The sequence below is a fragment of the Oryctolagus cuniculus genome, chromosome 14 (genome assembly GCF_051225735.1).
Source record: "Oryctolagus cuniculus isolate XC-2025 breed Fujian yellow rabbit chromosome 14, ASM5122573v1, whole genome shotgun sequence".
In the NCBI taxonomy this organism is placed as follows: Eukaryota; Metazoa; Chordata; class Mammalia; order Lagomorpha; family Leporidae; genus Oryctolagus; species Oryctolagus cuniculus.
In genome coordinates this window covers 3,050,135-3,073,724 of record NC_142880.1, presented here as the reverse complement: position 1 = coordinate 3,073,724, position 23,590 = coordinate 3,050,135, and the positions used below count along the sequence as shown (strand labels likewise).

The window sequence follows — 23,590 nt, the reverse complement described above, 5'->3', positions numbered from 1 at the left end:
CAGTTTCCAGCTCCTGGCTTTGACTTGGCCCACACTGTTACTGACATTTGGGGAGTGGAACCAGAAGATGGAAGAGGTAGGTGTCTTTCAAATAAAATGAAAACAGAAATTAAGAACAACCAATTGTGTCAGCTCAAAGTATCAGAAGATGGAGTCTGGAACCCCAGGTAGCAAACAGGGCAATACTGAGGAGAAAGCCCAGGGGAAGGGAGCCCCTGACCTCCATACGCTCCACAGAACTCTCCGGCTCATCACTGAGTTATGCATGCACACCCAGACTACACACAGTGAGGTTAAGTGCTGCAAGGCAGAGTCTGCAGTTTGAATCTAATCAACTTAACTGCTCAAATGAAACCGTAAAAATCAACACTCCGGAGGAACGCAACAGAAACCAGACACTACAAGTCTCATTCACAATGTCCAGGATATGATCCATAATGAGCAGACCTATAAACAAACAGCGAAGGGGCCGGCGCTGTGGTACAGCGGGTTAACACCCTGGCCTGAAGCGCCGGCATCCCATATGGGCACTGGTTCTAGTCCTGGCTGCTCCACTTCCCATCCAGCTCTCTGCCGTGGCCTGGGAAAGCAGTAGAAGATGGCCCAGGTCCTTGGGCCCCTGCACCTGCATGGGAGACCTGGAAGAGGATCCTGGCTCCTGGATTCGGATTGGTGCAGCTCCGGCCATTGCGGCCAATTGGAAAGTGAACCATCAGATGGAGGACCTCTCTCTTTCTCTGCCTTTCCTCTCTCTGTATAACCCTGACTTGCAAATAAATAAATAAATATGAAAGGAAGGAAGGAAGGGAGGGAGGGAGGGAGGGAGGGAGGGGGAAACCAAACTCAGTATTCAGAATGTAATACATGGAAAAAAAATTCTAAGATGACACAAACTGAGCCAAGATGTCAAGGCAGCATTACATGATGTCAAAGGGCACAAGGAAACTTGCTTACACAGCACAAAGAGAAACTCACCATCCCACATCCAGCTTTAATTAAAAAGCATGCAAAAGACAAACACAACTTGAAGAGAGAAAACATCAGAACCAACTTTACATTAAGCAGAGATGTCGGAACTTTCAGACAAGGAATTTTTAAAAAATACAATTAATATGCTAGGGCTCTAATAAAAAAAATAGACAACATGCAAAATCAGAAGCAGACGGACAGATTTCCAAAAATCAAAAAAACGAAAAATGAAACATGGAGGCCAGCACTGTGGCATAACGGGCTAAGCCGTGGCAATCTCACCCTATTTGGATGCTGGTTCTAGTCCTGGCTGCTCAGCTGCCAAACCGGCACCGTGCTGATGTGCCGGAGAAAGCAAGGGAAGACAGCCAAGTGTTTGGGCCTCTAACCCTCAGGGAGAAACCAACATGGAGGTTCTGGGACTGGCTTCCGCAACCATCCAGGGAGTGAAACAGTGGATGAGATCTCTCTCTCTCTCCCTCGATCACTCTGCCGTTCAAATAACATAAAAAAAAGAAAGGAAGACAAAGTAAATCCAGGGCACATTCTTCAAAGACACTGTTCAAAGGACACAGCTTCAGTTACAGCAGTTCAGGCACACTGGTTTTAACTTTAAAATTCAAAGCAAGCAGAGGAAGTTAGCAAAACTCAAGGACAGACCAGTGAAACTGAGTAAGGAAAATCGATACAATAAACAAAAAAAAAAGCTGATTATTTGGGGAAAAAAAAACAATGGAATTGATATACTTTTTGCAAGGGTAATAAAGACAGAGAAGACACCAGTTACAAACATCAGACCTGAAGGAGGCCATCACTACTGAACTGAGGAACATTAAATGGACTTTCTTAAGATTTTACTAATTTATTTGAGAGGTAGAGTTACGGAGAAGGGAAGAGAAAGGTCTTCCATCCGCTGATTCACTCTACATGGCTGCAACGGCCGGAACTGGGCTGATCCAAAGCCAGAAGCTTCCTTCCAGGTCTCCCACGTGGGTGCAGGGGCCCAAGCACTTGGGCCATCTCCACTGCTTCCCCAGGCACATCAGCAGGGAGCTGGATCAGAAATGGAGCAGCCGGGACTAGAACCAGCACCCATATGGGATGCCAGTGCCAAAGGCACAGACTCAGCCCACTACGCCACAGCACCAGCCTCCATTAAAAGGATTTTAATGTGCCCACAAACCTGATAACTTAGGTAAAATAGATGAATTCCTTAAAAGACGGTAATCTAATAAAACTCACAAGGTTAAAGAGATAATTTATTTAACAAACTGAATCATTAATAACCTTCCACCACCAAAAAAAAAAAAAAAATCAGGCCCAGATGGGTTCATTGGTAAAACCTACCATTGATTTTGGGATGTTATATTGATTTTCCACAGTCTCTCCAAATAGAAGCCACCAGAATACTTCCTAACTTATCCTATCAGGCAACAGCTGATACCAAAAGCAAAGACATTACAAAAAAAGAATACACAGCAGCGTCTCCCGTGACCTTAACAGAACACCAGCAAGTTAAGCCCAACAGTGTATAAAAAAGTCGTACCAGAACCCAACATGGTTTGTCGCAGGTATGCAAGGCTGGACCAGGGCTCAGGCATCAGCTGATGTAATCCATCTTGTCTACAGGCTGAAGGAGCACCTGATCAGATCAACAGAGCAAAAACAAAGCCAACAGGGGCGGGCCCTGCGGCACAGCAGGTAAAGCTGCTGCCTGTGGTGCCAGCAAGCCAAGTGGGTGCCCGGTTGTGTCCCCACTGCTCCGCTACCCATTCAGCTCCCTGCTGGTGCACCTGGGAAAGCAGTGGAAGCTGGCCCATGCACATGGGCCCCTGCACCCACATGGGAGACCAAGAGGAAGCTCCAGGACCCTGGATTCAGTCTGGCCCTGCCCTGACCATTACAGCCATTTGGGGCATGAATCAGTAGATGAAGACTCTCCCTCCCTCCCTCCCTCTCTCCCACCTCCCCTTTCCCTCTCCCTCTCTCCCGCCCCTTTTTCTCCCCTCTCCCCCGCTCCTCCCCTCCTCCCCCTTCTCCCCACCTCTTCCCCCAATCTGTAACTCTGCCTTTCAAAAAATAAATTTTTTCAAAAGAAAGATATTTGTTAATCCAACTCCCCCACAAGCTTCAGACAGCAATCTTTTCTGTGAGTGAGGGTGGAGACTAGCAGGCAGGAGAGACCCCAGGAACCTTGCTTGACTCTGAGAGCAAAGGCAATCCAGAAAGCCTCCTGTTCCCTTCCAAGACCTCTCTGGTTTCAGGAAGTACCAGGAAATGATTTCCAAGTCCATCTAGAGACCTGACTTGTTCTCTGAAGACTGAAAAGTCACAAATCAGGCAAGACTCAGAGAGAAAGACTGAAGGCCGTGCACAAGGCTACAGGACCCAATGGAGACCACACAGTAAGATTAGCAACTTGGACCGAGGAGAGAAGGGGAGGCCCAGAAACACTAACAGCCCATGAGGGCCTCTCACTCCGTGAGAGAACAAACTGCGGCTGGTCCCACCACGGCCACTAACAGGTCAGTTCACGGAATACACATACACCACAGGAGTTCCCAGAGGCACGCCGTCAGACGCACTGCATTCCAACTGTTCTACACACCCAAGGGGTAGCTAACTGTCTAGCAGACTTCGCCCTTAAGCCTACTATTGAACTAGGAAAACACATCAACATACACAAATGCAAAAAGCTGACCAGAAAGGACAGAAGTTTAGAGAAAAGAGGAATCAGACTGGACTAAAGTAATTGGAAAACATGTTTTACAGGAAACTGAACAAGGTCTTAAAGGATGGGAAATGTTAAAGAATCACTCAGGTGGGAGGCCATGGGCAGCAGAGTACCCCCATGTTTCCCCAAGCAGAAGGCACTCAAGTGGAAAACATTTTAGTAGACAGTGAACCCCAGCACCAGCACTGTGGCCAAGTGGGCTAAGCAACCCCTAGAATGTCTCCTAGCACCCTGAGTGCCAGTGTGAGTCCCAGCTGCTCCACTTACAATTCAGCTCCCTCCTAAAGTGCCTGGGAAGGCAGCAGAAGATGGCCCACGTACTTGTGCCCCTGCCTCCTCCACTGGAGACCCAGATGAAGCTCCTGGCTTCAGCCTGGCCAAGCCTGGCGTGTTGCAGCCATTTTGGGAGCAAACCAGTAGATGGAAGATCTCCTTCTCTCTAACAACACTGCTTTTCAAAGAAATAATAAATTTTATTTTTAAAAAAGTATTTAAAAAGGTAATGAATGGGGGGCTGGCACCGTGGCATAATAGGTTAAGCCTCTACCTGCGGCGCCAGCATCCCATATGTGCGCCAGTTCAAGTCCCAGCTGCTTCACTTTTGCTCCAGCTCTCTGCTGTGGCCTGGGAAAGCAGCAGAAGGTGGCCCAAGTCCTTGGGCCCCTACACCCACATGGGAGACCTGGAAGAAGGTCCTGGCTCCTGGCTTCAGATTGGCCCAGCTCCAGCCATTGTGGCCATCTGGGGAGTGATCCAGTGGATGGAAGACCTCGCTCTGTCTCTGCCTCTCTGTAACTCTGCATTTCAAATAAATCTTTCTAAGAAAAAAGAAAGGTAAAGAACGGAGTGAGATCATAGAAAACATTTCTTCTAAAACTCCGGGCCAGCGCTGTGGCATAGCAGGTAAAGCAGCTGCCTATAGTTCTGGCATCCCCTATGAGTGCTGGTTCTAGTCCTGGCTGCTCCACTTCTGATCCAGCTGTCCGGTATGGCCTGGTAAAGCAGAAGATGACCCAACTCCTTGGGCCCCTGTGCCTACGTGGGAGACCTTGAAGAAGCTCCTGACTCCTGGCTCCTGGCTTCGGACTGGCCCAACTTTCAGTCATTTCAGTCATTTAGGGAGTGAACCAATGGAAAAATCTTTCTGTCTCTCCCTCTGTCTGTAACTCTACCTCTCAAATAAATAATCTTTAAAAAAAAATGTAAAACTCAAGAGGCAAAATGAATTATCAACTAGAGCTTCTCACTGATTGAAAAGCTTTTCAAAGCAATGGGTTGTACATCCTCTACAGAAAGCAACGTAAAAAAATCCATGTTCCCTGTGCCCCAGCGAATTCACAAATTTATCCAACTGATACAGCAGCTCACACAAAGACCAAAAGGTGTCGTATCAAAACAAATTCACTGAGTGAAGTATCAGGCAGCCGTTAAAACACTGCCTATTTAAAGAAAAAGGTATATACGAGTAGACAGTGTCCTTCCTACCTTTTGAATTTTTAAAAAGCTGTAAGTATAGATCTTTGTATCTGTCACTTTCTCTTTATGATAGCAAGAAACTTAAGGGCAGTTGCCTCTGAAAAGAGGACCCACAGAATGGAACAGACATATAATTCTCATGCAGTTCTTTGAACCATCATCCTACAAGCACAGGCATGTCCTCTTTAGAGCAAGGTTTTACACTCCATTCCTGCTCCATTCCTGCTCCGCCCCCGCCCCCACCCCAAAGGTATTCTGGCTTACAGGGCAGAAGGGAAATGAAATACTCCCTTCACCCAAGGGTCCCAGACCGCAGGCTTCCCAGAAGCTGGGGCAGGACAATGCGATCTGCCTCTTCCTGTGGGCCCCGCCTAGCACTCAGAAGTGGTTAAATCACAGTGGAACCATCCACCTCACTGAAAGGGAAAAGGAGAGTTGTGGAAGTAATAGAGCTGCTGGAATCCCCAGGCTCCATGGCGCTCTTCTCGGGCCCCAGCAGTCAGCTCTCACCAGTAGCCATGGAGCCCCGACCACCAAGGCATACTGCCTCCAGGCTGCAGCCCACCAGAGACAGAACACACACATTAAGAAAGGGTGGGACGGGGCCGGCACTGTGGCGAAGCAGACAAAGTCGTAGCCTGCAGTGCCAGCATCCCATATGGGCACTGGTTCGAGTCCCAGCTGCTCCACTTCTGATCCAGCTCTGCTGTGGCCTGGGAAAAGCCCTTGCATCCCCATGGAAGTCCTGGAAGAAGCTCCAGGTTCCTGGCTTCAGACAGCCCCAGCTCCAGCCACTGCAGCCTTTTGGGGAGTCAACCAGAGGATGGAAGACCTCTCTTTCTGTATCTCTGCCTCTGTAACTCTGCCTTTCAAATAAATAAGTATTTTAAAAGGGGAGGGGGGTAGGACAAGAAAGCAACAAAAATTAACAGGTAATAAACAAAAATGCATCTTTATTATGAATTATAAACTATCCACGTATATATATTTAAAGTATTAATTTATTTGAAAGGTAGATTGGGGGGTGGTCTTCCATCTGTAGGTTTACTCCCAGATGGCCGCAATGACCAGGACTGGACCAGGCTAAAGCCAAGAGCTGGAATTCGATGATCCAGGTCTCCCACATGGATGGCAAAGGCCCAACTCCCTGGGCCATCATCTGCTCCTCCCCAGGCATATTAGCAGGCATCTGGGTCACAAGCAGCAGTTTGGATCAGCACTCAATACAGGACTCTGTCACGATGCCAGCCCCTGCCTTTTACAGTTCTGAAGGCAATAATCCTCCCCTTGCAAAATAATGTACACGTTCAGAATCCTTTATCTTTCATTCCACTTGAAAGTGGAACATTTTCAGATAATGATTTTCTACCCAAATACGAGGAATAGCAAAACTGTTAAAAGAATGGGGGGCTGGGCCGGCATTGTGGCACAGCGGGTAAAGCCGCCGCCTGCAGTGCTGGCATCCCACATGGCTGCCACTTCTAGTCCCAGCTGCTCCACTTCCCATCCAGCTCTCCGCTATGCCTGGGAAAGCAGAAGATGGTCCAAGTCGTTGGGCCCCTGCACCCACGTGGAAGACCTGGAAAAAGCTCCTGGCTCCTGGCTTCAGACCGGCCCAACTCCGGCCCTTGCAGCATCCGGGGACTGGTCTAGCAGATGGAAGACCTTTCTCTCCCTGCCTCTGCCTCTCTGTAACTCTGCCTTTCAAACAGACAAATCTTTACTAAAAGAAAAAAAATAAGAATGAGAATGGGAGCAACATAACACTCCCAAGTCATTTAGAAGGGCTCAAATGCCACCCTTCAACAGGCCAGCCCTCACACACTGGGCTGCTTAGAGCTCTTCTTTCAGACACCACAGGGCACACAAACACTTAAGATAGTACTTTCTGCAAAAACGAGAGTCTAATCATTGTGTGCATTAAATTATAATACAGCTCTACATAAATATGTGCAACTGACAAGGCTGAACATCAGATGTGCTACTCAAATATGAAACACTGTTTCCCTCGTGCCTATCCTCAAACCAGATAGTACTTTACACAGCTATTTGGCAAGAACTAAGTCAACACTCTTGGAGAAGCCCATGGCATCTCACCTAACACTGCTAATTTATTCATTTGTCTTCGCTCTTAAGTGTCATGCTTTTCCAATCTTAAAGAAAATGCACCTTACAACCTCATTTCAAAAGATGCAATTTACTACATATCAGGCTAGGTCATTTCCTGTAATTTATGATGCAACAGGAATCACTAATCTGTTATAATTACAGTTTCATTTCCTATTTTGCTAACCAAAAACTGACAAAGTCCAGGGAATAGAAAGCTGAGCTTTGTTGGACATTAGCAATTTGTGAAGTATAAAATATGCATGCTGCTACAAATAATGCCCCAAGTCAGACAAAGGAGCAACTGTCAAGAACACTGGATTGTTTAGGATTAAGGAACTTTAGGGTACAGCAGGATGCAGCTTTGCTAAATGTGAGGGGCATCACATGCAGACAGATCTGGTGAGAATACAAGGGGCCTTCAGAGGATTCCTGAGAACGTGCCCCACAGCAACCCCCAGAGCCTGAAGGCTGCAGCAAGAGGGGCAGGCACAGCACAGGCCTGGTGAGTCGGGTGCTGAATGCCCACACACCCACGGTGAGATTTTAGAAAATTATTCTGCTCCACCGATTCCCTTAAGACATGAAGTAGAATTCTGTAAAGCATTCGATGTGCTAGCCTGGTAAGCAGAACACAGCCTCCCTTCCCTTCTTTCTAGCTCCCCTGAGAGCTTTCTTGTTTTGCTCAGTGTAGCCCTGATAAAAATCGGCTGGCACTTCACCTGGACGGCCTCAGCTACCCGACCCTGAGAGGAAAGTGTGCTCACGCAAACGTTCCTCCGGCCAGAACTCACAGGTATTATCCAGTCCTACAACCACTGTGAGACAAACTGGGGGGTTAAGATGCCGCCTGGGATGGCAGGGTTCAGGTCCATGCTCTGCACTTGACCCCAGCTTCCTGCTGGTGAGCATGCTAGGGGCTGGCAGATGGCAGTTCAAGTTCACTTTGGTCCCTGCCACCCACCTGGGAGACCCAGACTGGGCTCTGGGTTCCTTGGTTTGAACTGGCCCAACCTCAGCTGTTGTGAGCATATGGAAAGTGAACGATTTTCTATCTCAAATACAATGCAGAGAGAAACTGTCAAAAGGACCCTGTGCCCATACTCCCTTCCTGCACCTACTCACCTTGGCCTCTAGCAAGCGGCCAGTTGCAGAGCAGAGCAGACTCCCAGGCTTCACCCTGCCAGCCCGAGTTCCCCTGGGCCATTTCTGACTGGGCTCATAAGACTCATTCTATCCTTGAAGAGCTTGGAATGAGTTCTAAAATTCTACATAAAAAGTCAAGCTATCATGTCCGTAACATTTCTCCCTTATCTGATGTCAAATCCTACACTGAGTGCCCCCTTGTGCTTCTGTATTAGGGTGATGTGTCAGAAGCAACAGAAAATCTACAAATAGTATCTTCACCACTCACGTATTAGTCAAGCACGCAAACCATCACCTGCTTGTGACAAGAGGTGACTCCAGACACTCAGACAGGAGGGCCCGGCAGTGACCAGGAACCCCACCCAGGTCTCCTGGGTCTCTTCTCATGTCAAAGAAGGGCCAACCGCAAACATGATCCATATTCACCACCAATCTCTGCTGAGTCATCTTTATATTATTACTAGGCTAATTATGGATCCTTTGTTAGTACCATCAACACTGAAATCTTGTAGAAAGGGCTAATGACAGTAATGACTCAAACCGGAATTTTAAAATTATTAAGGGCCCAGCTCTGTGGCTGTAGAAGGTTAAGCCTCCACCTGCAGTGCTGGCATCCCATATGGGCACCAGTTTGAGTCCTGGCTGCTCCACTTCTGATCCAGCTCCCTGCTAATGCGCCTGGGAAAGCAGCAGAAGATGGCCCAAATATGTGGGCCCCTGCACCCACAAGGGATGAACCAGCAGAAGGAACCCTCTTTCTCCTCCTATCTCTTTCAAATACATTTAAAAAAAATATTTTTAGCTCCTTTTAAGTTGTATATCTGACTGCATTTTACTCCTGGAGAAATATATACCTTTCATTAAAACACACACTTGTCATTTACAGAAACCAACATTAAAATGGGTCAAAGAACACTTTGGGGTGAACAGGGTGGTGCAGCCAGTTAAGTCACTGCTTCGGATGCCCGCATCCCATACTGGAGAGCTGGTTCCTGTTCCACCTGCAGCACTGTGAATCCAGTTCCTTGTTAACACACCTGGGAAGCAGCAGATACCAGCCCAAGGGCTTGGGTCCCTCACCACTAATATGATAAAGACCCTGACGGGGCTCCTGGCTCCTGGCTTCAGCCTGGACCATCCCCAGCTGTCAGAGCCATTTGAGAAGTGAACCAGTGGATGGAAAATCTGTCTCTCGCTCTCTTCACTGCCTTTCAATAGAGAAACCAATCTTTAAAAAAACAGTATCTTTTGTGTACCTGCTTTTTCCACTGGGAGAAGCGAAGCATTAGAAAACAACAGGTTAAGCTGCTACTTGTGAAGCCAGCATCCCATATGGGAGTGCTGGTTTGAGTCCTGGTTGCTCTACTTCCAATGCAGCTTCCTGGTAAGCACTTGGGCCCCTGCGACCCCGGTGAGACACGTGGAGGGAATTCCTGCCCCTGGCTCGGCTCAGTCCTGGCTGCTGCTACCATTCACAGGAGTGCCTTTCAAATAAAATAATTGTTAAAACAGTGGTACTTTCTTTAAAAAAATAAAGCAAGCAGTGGAGGAGGCACGTGGTACAGCAGATTAATCCACCACCTGCAACACCTACAACCCATATTGGAGGGCCTAGTTGAGTTCCAGATACTCTGCGCTTCTCAGCTACTTCCTGTTACTGGCCCTGGGAGGCAGCGGAAGATGGCCCAAGTACTTGGGTTCTGCCACCCACATTGAAGACCCAGATGGAGCCCCTGGCTCCTGGCCGTTGTAGATGTTTGAGGAGTGATCCAGCTGATGAAAACCGGTTTCTGTCTCTTTATTCCTGTCATTTTGTTTTCCAAATAAATACATCAATATTAAAAACAAAACAAAATCTGTCTTTGTATCCTAGGGGTTTACAATGTATTTTTTTAAGGTGTTATTTTTGTTGTTGTGTGTGTTTTTTTTTGTTGTTTTTTTTTTTTTTTTTTTTTTTGACAGGCAGAGTGGACAGTGAGAGAGAGAGAGAGAGAAAGGTCTTCCTTTTGCCGTTGGTTCACCCTCCAATGCCCGCCGCGGCCGGCATGCTGCGGCCGGCGCACCGCGCTGATCCGATGGCAGGAGCCAGGTGCTTCTCCTGGTCTCCCATGGGGTGCAGGGCCCAAGCACTTGGGCCATCCTCCACTGCACTCCCTGGCCACAGCAGAGAGCTGGCCTGGAAGAGGGGCAACCGGGACAGAATCCGGCACCCCGACCGGGACTAGAACCCGGTGTGCCGGCGCTGCAAGGCGGAGGATTAGCCTAGTGAACCGCGGCGCCGGCCTTTTTTAAGTTTTACATATTTATTTGAGAGGTATAAGACAGAGAAAGCTCTCACCTGCCAGTTCACTTTCCAAATGCCAGCAACAGCTCAGACTTGGGTGGACCAAAGCCAGGACTTCGAAACTCAATTTAGGTCTACCATGTAGGTAGCAGGAACCCAAGTACTTGAGCCATCACTACTCTCTTAGGGTCTACACCAGCAGGGAGCTAGAATCAGAATGAGTCAGAATTCACATCCAGCCACTCGGATGTGAAAGCTAGTATCAAAAGTGGCCTCTCGGCCGGCGCCGCGGCTCACTAGGCTAATCCTCTGCCTAGCGGCGCCGGCACACCGGGTTCTAGTCCCGGTAGGGGAGCCGGATTCTGTCCCGGTTGCCCCTCTTCCAGGCCAGCCCTCTGCTGTGGCCAGGGAGTGCAGTGGAGGATGGCCCAGGTGCTTGGGCCCTGCACCCCATGGGAGACCAGGAAAAGCACCTGGCTCCTGGCTCCTGCCATCGGATCAGCGCGGTGCGCCGGCCGCAGCGCGCCGGCCGCGGCAGCCATTGGAGGGTGAACCAACGGCAAAGGAAGACCTTTCTCTCTGTCTCTCTCTCTCACTGTCCACTCTGCCTGTCAAAAAAAAAAAAAAAAAAGTGGCCTCTCAGTTGCTAGGCCAAACACCTGCCTGCCCCTTAAAAGGATTCTGAAGGGGAGAGGGATTTGATAAAGAGAAAAACCAGGGCAGCAGTTACAGACAGGAGCTATAACCGAAGGCCTCTAATTTCTGAACGTTCAACAGCAATCTCCACTTTCCCAGTGGTCAAGAATATCTTTCAACAGGAGAGGCATTTGATCTGACTCTCAAAAGAAGGGTGACACTTATTTGGGGGGTGAACCAATGGAAAAAGGAAGACCTTTCTCTCTCTCTCTCACTTTCTAACTCTGCCCCTGTCAAAAAAAAAAAAAAAAAAAAAGTGGGGGGGGGTGGGGTGAAACTTAACCCAAAAAAGAAAGGCATGGGGGGGAGGGGGCAGGTCCTGGATAACAGAATTAAAACAGAAATGGACACAGTGAGTTCCACAATTAATGGGTAAAGAGCTTTCTAGAATGAACGGGTTCCTGGAGAACAGCGTGAGCTAAGAGTAGCAGGTAAGCGAGATGCAGATGACCCTAAGCGCCAGGAATATGGACTCAGCATGCAGGATGATGGTGAGTGATGGAGGTTCCGCTTGCTGCTCTGTGTTGTTAGGCAGGGCCGCAGAGATGGATATAAAGGTACGAAGCAGGCTTTAAAGAAGTCTGGGAGCAAGGTTACACTGCAGGAAAAACACTAGAAGAGATCTACACCCGGTTCAGGGAAGAAGTAACAAGACTGAACCAGTCAAGTGGGTGCAGAAAGCAGTCCCAGAACAAGGGAGCAGGTCCTCAGTTCACATGTTCCCAGGGAACACTGAGTCAGTCCGCACTCACTATCAGTGCACCCATCACTGCTTCTTTCTCTCATGCTGAAAAAAATCCCTATAAAAATCAACCATGTAGCATAATCAGTGGCTTCCCAAAATCAACAAATACCTAATCTGGAAGAACCAACTCACTCTAGGAATTGATGGGATGAGGCAAACTCCAGGAAACAGACTCCAAAGAGCCAGAGCCGGCATCTGGGACAGCAGGCAGAGGATGTGCCACGCTAGCGGACCCAACAGGGGAAGGCAGGGCATCCAGGGGCAAGGGGGAGTGAGACCTGCGGAGCAGGGCTCTGGACTGGGAGACGACCACAGAGCAGGAGACGGACATTTCACTGCGATCCCAGGGGTGCGCGCACACACACACACACACCAAACACCAGCTGTAAAAACCACCTGCTCATCTGTTACCTAGGAAACTGAAGAACCAACAACTTACAGAAACTCAGATACTATACACACACATTTTTCCAACATAGCACAATGACCCCAAAGGAATTAGACTACATCCAGCCCTTCTGCACTTTTCCAGGGAGGGCATCAGAAAAGGAGTTCAGGGTCATGAAAAGAGAGGTTTGCAGCAATGCAGCTGTCCTCTGGTGAGGGCAGGCAATGAGGGCCTAAACCTCGGCCAGCTCCTGCTGCGATGGCCTCACCCTGCACAAGGGCGCGCTGAGAGGCTCAGTCAGCTAGCCTACCTACACTGCATCTACACACAGCTCAGGGAGATGAAACCGCTCACTGCACATCACGAGCTTGGTCTTCCCTGCAGTCAGAACACCTCCCAGGCCCACTGTCGCCCCTATTAGATGGCAGGACGCCAAGTCTGTTAGTGCCACATGCCACACACGACACGCCATGAGGCTGGTCCACACGTGTGCCCTGACGACTACAACGCAGCGCACAGCGGGCCTCACGGGGCTTCCCTTTCCAAGAACAAAAGAGGGGAGGGGGTGAGGAGAAGACCAGATGGGTAGGTGAAGACAGTGACACCAATGGGCCTGGCCCTACACAGGCCCAGGCCAAGGTGTGTGTCCTAGTTTTTAACAGTCCTTAAAAATTTCAGTTGAAAAAAAATTTCATTTTTTTAAAAAAGACTTATTTATTTTAAAGGCAGAGTTACAGAGAGGCAGAAAGAGAGCGAAAAAGAGAGAGAGAGAGGTGTCTTCCACCCACTGGTTCACTCCTGAAATGGCTCGAATGGCCAGAGTTGCGCCAATCTGAAGCTAGCAGCTTCTTCTGGGTCTCCCACATGGGTGCAGGGGCCCAAAGACTTAAGTCATCTTCTATTGCTTTCCCAGGCCATAGCAGAGAGCTGGATCAGAAGAGGAGCAGCCGGGAATAGAACCGGCACCCACATGAGATGCCAGCACTGCAGGTAGTGGATTCACCCACTACAGCACAGCACCAGACACAAAAATTTCAATCTTAAAAACAGAAAATGGGCCGGCGCCGCGGCTCACTAGGATAATCCTCCGCCTTGCGGCGCCGGCACACCGGGTTCTAGTCCCGGTCGGGGCGCCGGATTCTGTCCCGGTTGCCCCTCTTCCAGGCCAGCTCTCTGCTGTGGCCCTGGGAGTGCAGTGGAGGATGGCCCAGGTGCTTGGGCCCTGCACCCCATGGGAGACCAGGAAAAGCACCTGGCTCCTGCCTTCGGATCAGCACGGTGCGCCAGCCGCGGCGGGCATTGGAGGGTGAACCAACGGCAAAAGGAAGACCTTTCTCTCTGTCTCTCTCTCTCACTGTCCACTCTGCCTGTAAAAAAAAAAAAAAAAAAAAAAACAGAAAATGACCTACAGGATATAATGAAAATTGTTTTCATATAGCTACACAATGTTTGCTATTTTAAATAACTACTACAAAAGAAAAGCCTTGGAGGCTGGCAGTCGGTACAGTGGCTGGGATGTCACCTGGGATGCCTGCAGCCATCTCGGAGCGCTTGGGTTTGAGTCATGGCTCTACTTCTGATTTCAGCTTCCTGCTGGAGCTCTGTGGGCGATCCTGGGTCTAGCTGGGAGACTGCCCATGTAGGGGCTTAACCTGACTGTTGGCAAATTTTCCCCACCCCCGCCAATCAAGTAAACCGCTCCCGAGGCCGGCACCGCAGCTCACTAGGCTAATCCTCTGCCTGCGGCACCAGCACCCTGGGTTCTAGTCCCGGTTGGGGTGCCAGGTTTTGTCCCAGTTGCTCCTCTTTCAGTCCAGCTCTCTGCTGTGGTCCGGGAGTGCAGTGGAGGATGGCCCAAGTGCTTGGGCCCTGCACCCCATGGGAGACCAGGAGAAGCACCTGGCTCCTGCCTTTGGATCAGCGCGGTGCGCCGGCCACAGTGGCCATTTAGGGGGTGAGCCAGTGGAAAGAAGACCTTTCTCTCTCTCTCTCTCACTAACTCTGCCTGTCTAAATAAATAAATAAATAAACTGCTCCCGAATGTGGCCCAGGCCAATCAGGAAGGTTATGTAGCCTACGTGACCTTCAAGCTGATTGGAGAAGCATAGCGGCGCCATGTGGGCTCAGTCCTATAGAACCAGTGTTGCCCTGAAGCAGCTACGCCCCAGAAGGTGCGCGTGGGCGTTAATAAAGCGGACACGTTCACTGGAACTTGTCTCCGGTGCTTGTTGTGGAAGCGCGCCGTGCCCCACCTTCCCAGCAGTGTGAGCCTTGCAGAGCTCACTCTGGAAGGCAGCAGGTGACAGCTCCAGTTGCTGGCTTCCTGCCACCCTAAGAGACCCAGACTGAGTTCCAGGTTCCTGGCTATGGAATGGCCCAGCCCAACTGTGGTGGGCATTTGGGGAATGTCAGAATATAGGTCTAGCTAGAAAGAATCCACACAAGTCTTTGTAGTAACACGGAAGGCGCTGTCTCCCAATCACTGAATAAATGGCTGGTACTGGAGGCCGCCAAAGGCTGATGCTTCCTGCCTCCCTAGTAGTTATCCCACTGCAACGTCTGCAAGTCAACTGCACTGAGGGCTGCACGGTATGCTGACAAACAGAAGAGGAACACAGGGAAAATGCAGAGAGCTATCAGCACAGCTGACGTTAGGAAATACTGGAATCACAATTATACCCAAGCACAAGACGGATTACGTGACCCCGGGTCCCGTAACAGCATGCACAGGAAGTGGCACAAGATGGATCACATGGCCAGCGCCGCGGCTCACTAGGCTAATCCTCCACCTTGCGGCGCCGGCACACCGGGTTCTAGTCCCGGTCGGGGCGCCGGATTCTGTCCCGGTTGCCCCTCTTCCAGGCTAGCTCTCTGCTGTGGCCAGGGAGTTCAGTGGAGGATGGCCCAAGTGCTTGGGCCCTGCACCCCATGGGAGACCAGGAGAAGCACCTGGCTCCTGCCATCGGATCAGCGCGGTGCGCCTGCCGCGGCGGCCATTGGAGGGTGAACCAACGGAAAAGGAAGACCTTACTCTCTGTCTCTCTCTCTGTCCACTCTGCCTGTCAAAAAAATAAAAAAAATAAAAAAAAAGATGGATCACGTGACCCCAAGTCCCCTAACAGCACGCACAGGAAGCAGCTTGTGTGCACTGCACTAGGAGCTTCTTCCGAGCCCCACCGGTTGCTCCTTTCTGTGCTGTTTTAACAAAGTTTTTATATGGGACAAATGAAAAAATTTAGTATTAACTTTTTTATCTGCTTAAAAGGCAGTGACTGGGGCTGGGGTAGGAGTTGGGGGAGTGGTACAAGGCTGGTTCCCCCGGCTGGTTCTCTCCAGATTCCTGCCGGAGCCAGGGCTGGGCCAAAGCAAAGCCAAGAGCCCCCACATGGGTGCAGGCACCCGAGCACTCAGGCTGTCACTGGCTGCCCTCCCAGGACCCATTAGCAGGAAGCGGGGAGGGCAGAGCAGCAGGGACTGGAACCAGGCATTCCAACAAGGGATGCAAGCCTCCGGAGCAGCAGCTTAACCCACTGTGCCACAACACCTGTGCCTCGTTTGCAAGCATCTGACACGCTGGGCGCCAGCTTCTGCTACAGCAAACCTGGTCTTTAGCACAAACAGCATGGATCTGGGAGGAGCCCAGCAGTCAACTAGCATGGTGGGAAACAAGGAGAAGCAGATGTAGAACAATCGTGGTAATAAAGGCAATATTTACTGAGGGTCTCTCTCTGCCAGGCACCGCGCAGCCACTCGTACACTCTTTCAATTCCCCCTAACAACTTCTGATGTAGGTGAAGCTGCTATGACACTTCGGAGGTGAGTAACTACAAGCAGAGGCTCACAGAGGTGCCAAAACTTAAGCTGCTGGGAAACAGAAAGGGTGGGCCCCTACAGCCCAGCTCGAGCCCAAACCACTGGTCCAGATGGCCTCCTCTACTCATGCCGGTCTATTCTTTTATCCGTTTCTTAAGTCTGGGGAGACCGAAAATATAATGAAATGTCATGGAAAGATAAACTGAACAGAGCAATGGAAGAATAGTGCAGACAAGACAGAGAACAAAATTGTAATTTGATAATTTCATCCAACTTCCCATTTCTAAACTCAGAAATATGCTGATTATTTCAGATAGGGAACACCTGTTCCCGAGGCAGGCATTTAGCCCAGCTTCCTGCCAATGCAGACCCTAGGAGGCAGCAGGCGACTGCTCAAGCAGTTGGGCCCCTGTCACCCACACAGAGACCTGGATGGAGTTCCTGGCTCCCAGCCCTGGCCCCAGCCCCAACCATTGCAGGCACTTGGGGAGTGAACCAGCAGGTGGTAGCTCCTTCTCTTTGTCTACCTCTCAAATAACAAAATAAAATTAAAAAAAAAAAAAAAAAAGGCAACTGTTCCTCTCCCAAACTCCCTTATGATAATTTCCACCAACATAGATAGACAGTGTTACTTCAAGCTTTAGGTCTCAGAGAGCTACAAACAGTAGAGTAAAAGCAGCTAAGAGCCAACTCCAAGGCCCTCCAAGGAGCCAAACTTTATAAACTCACTGTTGACAAAACAGTCCTCCTAGCACACTTCACAGGCATGCTAGCGTATCATCTCCTTTTTGTAAAATAATGAACGCTATCCATTCCCACCTAACTTCCAGGTCTAAACACTGCCACTGCTAAGTCGATTCATCCCTCTCAATCTTTCAAAAATATTATTTGAGAGGCAGAAAGAGAAAGCTCCCAACTGCTGGTCACTCACCGAATACCCAACCAAATAACCAACAGCAGGGCCAACCTGGGGCTGATGCTGGGAATCAGGACCAGTTCAGGTTTCCTCCACATGGGTGACAAGAATGTAAATCCGTGAGCCCTTGCCCAGGGTCTGCAGGGACAGGAAGCCAGGGCTGGGCACACGCATGAGCCCCTGCCCAGGGTCTGCAGGGACAGGAAGCCAGGGCTGGGTACACGCGTGAGCCCCTGTCCAGGGTCTGCAGGGACAGGAAGCCAGGGCTGGGTACACGCGTGAGCCCCTGTCCAGGGTCTGCAGGGACAGGAAGCCAGGGCTGGGTACACGCGTGAGCCCCTGTCCAGGGTCTGCAGGGACAGGAAGCCAGGGCTGGGTACACGCGTGAGCCCCTGTCCAGGGTCTGCAGAGACAGGAAGCCAGGGCTGGGCACACGCGTGAGCCCCTGTCCAGGGTCTGCAGGGACAGGAAGCCAGGGCTGGGCACACGCGTGAGCCCCTGTCCAGGGTCTGCAGGGACAGGAAGCCAGGGCTGGGCACACGCGTGAGCCCCTGTCCAGGGTCTGCAGGGACAGGAAGCCAGGGCTGGGGGCTGGGTACAGAATCCATGGGGCATCCTCAGCAGACCAAATACCTGCCAAAGTCCTCGTCAACCCCACTAGTCATGACCTTTCCATTTTCCTGTAGCAACCCCAACCCCAACACCAATTCACATCACCTGATATAGAAGAAAGAGGCAAGATTCCCAAACTAAAATATAGCTAGAGATGCTACCACACATCGGGACTGTCCCCTCGGACTTCCTGGCCTAGTGAGAACGATTTAGCCAGTAAGGAAGATGACTGTTTATTTAGTCCAGTTATGAGGGTACAGAAAAGTTCATGATTAAATTCAATATCACAGACTATTTTAAATGGGAATAAAATCTGAGAGCAGGAAGAAAGGGGTCAATTTCAGGCCTCTGCTTAGACTACAACAAATCCCCTAATTTTACTGAGGGGAGGAAAAAAAAAAAGGTGTTAGGAAATGTTAGAGGGAAAGTAAGTTCTGTCAAGTAAGACATCTTACTTTAAAGATGCCTGTGAAAACTTTTACAGAAAATGATCGCACCACCTAAACAAGCCCACTCCCGGCCGTGCTAATGTGGAGCAGGACGCACAAGAGAACATTTGAGCGCTGCTATAAACTTGCTCCCGCTCTACCCACATGAGAAAAGCGTGTGCGCTCTGAGTCAGTGCTCTGCATGCCAAACATGGAGGCACAGACTTAGACTAGCCTCCTCTGGTGTCACAATACTCCACCCCAGACAAAACAGGTGTGCACGGTAAATGCTCACGGAGTTCTCCAACTACAGTCATCTGCAGGCACTGTGGGTTTCTGTCCAGGGTTGAGACAATGACCACAGATGTCATTTTGGCAAAGTTACCAGTGAGCCTTGCTGCTTCACTACAGAGGTGGGGAGAGGCCAGCAGTGCAGAGGCAGGAGGAATCGGATAGGCCTGGACTAGAACCCAGTTCTCTCCCCTGCTGGATGTGGCAAATGCACCTAAGTTCAGGACAGATGCTTAGAGCAGAAGTTAGGGTGCTGGTTCAGATGCCCCATCCCACACTGCAGCGCCAGAGTCAGCTGCCCAGTCCTGGCTCCTGACTCCAACTTCCTGCTAACACAGACCCTGGATGGTGGCAGGGATGCCTCGGGTAACTGGGTTCCTCGAGCCAAGCAGGACCTGAGCTGTGTTCCTGGCCCAGTCCTCGCAGGCCTTAGGCTGACATGAAGACTAGTGTTAACAAAAGTTCAGCGTTATCAAGTATGCGCCAGGTGCCTTTCAAGCAAATAAATATTTCCAGACTGAGAGCAGTTACGGGTGAGCATCTGGGAAATGGAGATGGCTAACGGTGTGTGTGACACAGCAATCCTGCCACCCACCGTCTCCTGATACACACACAGCCCTCTTCCACACGGTACTGACGTCTGTGGACTCTGCTGTGGACAGGGCGAGTGTCAGGTGATGCTGCACGGGCAGTGTGAACCAGTGGTCAGGAAGGCGGCCGCACTTGCCTGGGAGCACGGATTCTTCTCCGCACTCACCTCCTGTCAGTGCTACAAAAAACAACCACAGCTGGTTTGACCCAGGAATGAAAACAATAACTAGTATCAAAATCAGTACTTCAAAGGCCTCCAGCTTTCCAGTCTTTCATCACCATCTTAAGAACCCCACAAAGTCCACTTAGCAGTCTGCCCTATTTTCAAAGAACCAGCCCAAGCACCGGCCTCCCCCCTCGCAGCGCCTGCTGTGCAGCCCAGCAGCTCCCTGGCTGCAGTCAGCAAGTCCTTCCCCAGCCGGCCTCCACCACCTGCTGATACCCAGTTCTGGCTTCCTGGCCCCAAGGAAGGTGGACCCCAGTGTCCGTAGCTGGATTTCAGCAGGGCTCCACGACCAGCAGGGAGAAGGAATGGTGACAAGCCAGGCTCTCCTCTGCTGACCAACCTTGGCACGCAGAACTGCTGCTACTGAGCCATTTTAGGACACAAAGGAAAACCACGCCTGGGCACTGTCAACATAAACCTGTCCTCCATCCCTAGGCAACCTCCCTCCACTAAAACACAACAGGCAGGCGGCCCTCACCTCGTGCCTGTCAGAATTAATTTGAAACAAGACGAGTTGTTTTACTTTAAAAGCCACATGACTGAGCTGATGGAATTTTAAAATAATGCCACTCTCTGTCCTCAGCCGTGGAGCCTGCCGACCTTCCAGTGTCTCAGTGAAGGCACACAGGCCTTGGCATCAAGACAAGCCACAGGCGGTAAAGCCATCACCGGTGATGACAGCATCCTGTGGCAGCACTGGTTGGGGTCCCAGCTGCTCCACTTCTGGTCCAGCTCCCTGCTGATGAGCCTGCAAAGCAGCAGATCCCACCCAAGTGGGACGGCCAGATCAAGTTTCAGTGGGAGACACGGGGTGGAGTTCCGGCTCCTGGTTTCAGCCCGGCTCAGCTGCTCTGTTGCCATCTGGGGAGTGAACCAGCAGGTGGAAGATCTTTCTCTTCCCTGTCTGCCTTTCAAATAAAACAAGTCTTTACAACCAAAACAAAACAAAAACATCCCCAACAAAGGTGGACCGGCTTCCTCAGGCTCACTTCCCAGGACTGCCAGGCACCCCCAGCCCCACTCCGCAGACCCTGGGCACAGGTAGGGCTCCTCAGAAACCCACCCACCACGCAGCCTTGCACGAGCACTGTCCTCTGCTGCCTTAGCTGTCCTGTCAGTGACACCCCTTCTCCCCACTCATGCCCACTCACGGACGGATGCTCTCTCTCTGTCCCTCCTCTTCTAACTCTGCCTTTCAAATAAATAAAAATAAATCTTAAAAAAAAAAAAAAAAAAAAAAAAAAAAAAAAAACACGGTGCCGAGGCCTGGCAGACCAGACACGAGTCTGGCTGAGCCCAGCGCAGAGCTGATCTGAGTCTGGGGGTTCCTTGGCTGCAGAGCCCATGCCAGGCGCTGCACGGCTGCTGTGGCAGGTGTCTCCAAGGACGGGCAGCTGGCAGGAGCCAGGCAGTGTGAAGAGCCCAGAGCCGGCCTGTCTCTACAGAGGCTGCAGGCAACGCACAGCCCAGGCAAGCAGAGAGGATGCTTCTCTGTGGGTGCCGGGCACTCTTCATCTTACGGAGACCTTGAGATGCCCTGTCAGCATTCCCACGTCCTGGCTGTCACGAGGTCATAACAAGTGGTGAGCCCTACCTCAAACCCAGGTCTTTCCCACTGAGCTGCGGCAGGCTTCCTACTGTGCACCCCACATGTGCTCGCAATGGCGGTCTCCACTGGGCGGGAATCAGCGTTCAGTACATCAACCCCTCCTACTATCTGCCCTTACAGAGAAACCCGGTCAAAGCCAACCTCCAGCACCACCAGGCCGAGCACACACGCCCTACTGTGAACGGGAATCTGCTCAGTGGCCACCGCCCAGAGGGGCCTTGGTAGCTCTGGCATCCCTGTGGGACCGTGTGCCTGCTGTACACACCGCACTTCCCACTGTCAACCCTGGAAAACTCCATGACACACCTGCCTGGAAACAATTTCACATTTACACTGACAAGCAATTCACACAAAACATGTATATACTTTGTAGTATGCAATCTTACAACTCTGTCACCTAAAAATATTCCCATTAACACTGCATAAATTCTAAATCCTCACAAATTTTAATTTCCAGTCAGTTAACCAAATTTGTGACTCATTAACAAGAACTTTTAGCAGAAAATCTAAGGCTTAATTCTTCAATATTCTACTGGACAAAGATATGGGAATACTTCTCAGTGACCCCATAATAAATCATCAGGGTGTTCCAAAATCAAACTTCAAGAAGGGTGTGCCCCAAGCTTGCAAAGCAGGCAATTCTAGCGGTGACAAAAGGGTCAGCGCTCGGCGCAGCAGGCACAGCCTGCAACGCCAGCATCCCACGCGGGACCCAGCGGCTCCTCCTCCAATCCCACTCCCTGCTAATGCACCTGGGAAAGCAGTGCTGGGTTCCCAACCCTACACAGGAGACCTGGATGGAGTTCCAGACTCCTGGTCATTGCCATCACATCCAGGGAGTGCATGGGGGATGGAAGACCTCACTTACCTGCTCGCTCTCCCCCTTTCTTGGTAACTCTGCCTGTCAAATACATTAACAAACAAATACATCTTTGAAGAAATGCTATCACTAGCTCCACAAGCTAAACCAACTTGAAAACTGAAAATGAAAGACAATGAGTTCAAGAAATTACTAAACTCAGCAGAATACAGACATGACGCAGCTGCAGAAGCCAAACACAAGGGAGCCTCCTGTACACTTCTAACACCACGCCCCCGGCAGACATCACTAATCACACCACCCATCCGAGCCCCAGAATTTCTCAATTTAATCTCCCCTTAGAAATCAGCAAACCGGTCTGTTGTCCTCAATAGCTACTTTTCAAACACTGACCAAGGCAATCAGACAAAAAAAGAAACAATTTATTTTCAATGATTTACAATAAACTTCATTTGTTTTTAATTGTTTCCCAATGGCCTTAAAAAGTTAATTTTTTTTCTGTTGAAAATTTTACAGCCAATAGAATCTTAACTAGGAAAACACACTACTTAAAAATCTACAGTCACTCTAACAAGTCTTAGAAAACTACAGTTTCCAGAAGCTCACTTTCGACCTGCCTGAATTTAAAAACCACAGCCCCCTTTCAGTGTATCATTAAAGCTAGATGAGACAGGCCTACTCAGCCAGGGATTTAGAGTCTACTATGTATCTCTCTAAGTCGAGTAAAAAAGCAGCCCTGACCTTACTGCTGCCGCCAGGAAACCGCACAGAACGCTACAGCAAATCCTCCTGACACTTCCTTCCAAAAAGATGCTAGGGCAGACAGAGCCCAGAAGAGAAACAGCGAATTGCAGTCACATTTAGCACAAAGCAAACCCGTGGGAAGGAGCGAAAATCCGGATTCGGAAAGCGATAAGCGTACCGCGGTGTGAGGGGACATTTACTGCAGTCTAGCGCAGAACACCGCCCGGTACTACAGGGGAGCCGGGGGCTCGGCGCCCCGGCCCCCCGCGAGCCCCAACCAAGCCTTACACGCACCCGGGCCCATCTAGAGAACACCGCCCGGTACTACAGGAGAGCCGGGGGCTCGGCGCCCCGGCGCCCCGGCCCCCCGCGAGCCCCAACCAAGCCTTACACGCACCCGGGCCCATCTAGAGGAGAACACCGCCCGGTACTACAGGAGAGTCGGGGGCTCGGCGCCCCGGCCCCCCGCGAGCCCCAACCAAGCCTTACACGCACCCGGGCCCATCTAGAGGAGAACACCGCCCGGTACTACAGGAGAGCCGGGGGCTCGGCGCCCCGGCCCCCCGCGAGCCCCAACCAAGCCTTACACGCACCCGGGCCCATCTAGAGGAGAACACCGCCCGGTACTACAGGAGAGCCGGGGGCTCGGCGCCCCGGCCCCCCGCGAGCCCCAACCAAGCCTTACACGCACCCGGGCCCATCTAGAGGAGAACACCGCCCGGTACTACAGGAGAGCCGGGGGCTCGGCGCCCCGGCCCCCCGCGAGCCCCAAGCCTTACACGCACCCGGGCCCATCTTGAGAACACCGCCCGGTACTACAGGAGAGCCGGGGGCTCGGCGCCCCGGCCCCCCGCGAGCCCCAAGCCTTACACGCACCCGGGCCCATCTAGAGAACACCGCCCGGTACTACAGGAGAGCCGGGCGCTCGGCGCCCCGGCCCCCCGCGAGCCCCAAACAAGCCTTACACGCACCCGGGTCCATCGTGCACAGGCCACA

General features: G+C 50.9%; 1 protein-coding gene across 3 annotated transcripts in view; it reads right to left on the bottom strand.

Moving 5' to 3' along the window:
• Positions 1–23,590, bottom strand: part of JMY (junction mediating and regulatory protein, p53 cofactor) — a 74,761-nt gene that overhangs the window by 49,591 nt on the left and 1,580 nt on the right. The window lies entirely within an intron of this gene.